At 49.0% G+C, this 1,495-nt stretch overlaps 1 pseudogene; it reads right to left on the bottom strand.

Annotated features, from left to right (window-relative positions):
- Positions 1 to 220: 220 nt before the first annotated feature.
- LOC119582244 lies at positions 221 to 1,025 on the bottom strand (annotated as a pseudogene).
- Positions 1,026 to 1,495: the final 470 nt, after the last annotated feature.

Here is a 1,495-nt window from a genome sequence, read left to right as displayed (position 1 = left end):
ATAAAAAAGATGGAATTTTTTTTTCATATGCCACTCTGGAAAATAAGCATTTATGTACATAAACTGACATTGCAGTCAGTGCAGTAGCTCCTGCTGCTCCATCGGCGTCCCTGGCTTGAACAGACCCTGCACCTCCTCCTCCTCTTGCCAGGAATCTCCGACACCGAATGTTATCAATTACAAGGAGCGGCCATAGATGGACACGGCACAGCTCTACTCCTCATAGAATCGGCCCTCCTCTGAACTGCCCCAAGAGCTGAGAGGCAAGGCCAACTCGGAAGGCCCTCTGTGATTCCTCCGATCCCAGTGCACGATGGACGGCCCAGGCATTGACAATGGCCATGTCGTAGAGGAAAAAGAAGACCTTCCAGTACCAGACCTTGGAGCGGCGAGTCATTGGGTAATAACTGGCCATCTTAACACCTTTCATGCTGACATTGTAGTCTTTTACTACCAACGGTTTGTCCCCATCCATTGCAGCGGTATGGACTGTAGACAGCATGGTGACATTGCTGCGGTCCTTCCACATCAAGGCCAGCATGCCCGTCTTGCTGCTGCGGTAATCAACATCACCCCTCCTCCTCACTACGAGGTCCTTGGGCATGAACTTCCTGTTCAGCTGGGGTACACCTCAAAGCAAGAGGTGTACCCTGCAGCCATGCCGGTACTGGCACAAAGCTTATAGACCTTCAACCCAAACCTCGCCCTCTTGGTTGAGTTGTAGGTCTTGAAGCCAAGCCGCCCATGGAACTTCCACAACAACTCGTCCATGGCAATGTCCTGCCCCGGCATGAAGACTGATCGCTACGAGTCATTGAGGGAGTCTCAACTGGTCGGAGCTTCCACATCTTGTCCTCCAGGAGTGGAGTTCTTTCCTCCAAGTGGGCGAAATGGAGGTGAGTAGTCAGCTGCTCAAAGGATACGGTTGGTCAACCTTAATTGGAAGATTTCCACTCTCCCATTATCACATGGATCCCAAGGTATGCCATGATCTCCTGTCTGGACATGGGTGTCCACTTCCTCATATGAGGGGAGGCAGCAGGAGGGTGGGTGACCGCATACATGTTGGAGTGGAAAAGAAAAACAAGTAAGTAATACATTCTGGCTGCTCAGTGCAAGATATTTATTCAGTATGGATAAAAATGGAAAGAGCACAAAAGCAATAATTTACCAGTTGGTCTCCTCAATAATGTGATCAAGATCTTCTGTGATGAGACAGGAAAAGCTCTCCAACACCATACTGGAAACATCCAGTGTCGCCTCGAAACCCATGGTGGAGGGGGATGTTGTCTTTCCTCTTCCACACGAACCTCTTGGCCGGGGACATTCATGGACCTAAGCTTTTCTACATACATGGATAGTGGTTCATCTCTATCCATTATTGTGTCCATCTGTTCAACGTAGTCCAGGTCCTCATCTGAACTAACATCAAATACAGGGTGTTGGTCTTCTGATCTACTAGGGAGCCACTCTCCTCAAAGGAGTAATCAAAAAA

Source organism: Penaeus monodon, chromosome 15, assembly GCF_015228065.2.
Source record: "Penaeus monodon isolate SGIC_2016 chromosome 15, NSTDA_Pmon_1, whole genome shotgun sequence".
In the NCBI taxonomy this organism is placed as follows: Eukaryota; Metazoa; Arthropoda; class Malacostraca; order Decapoda; family Penaeidae; genus Penaeus; species Penaeus monodon.
This window is presented reverse-complemented; position numbering and strand designations above follow the sequence as displayed.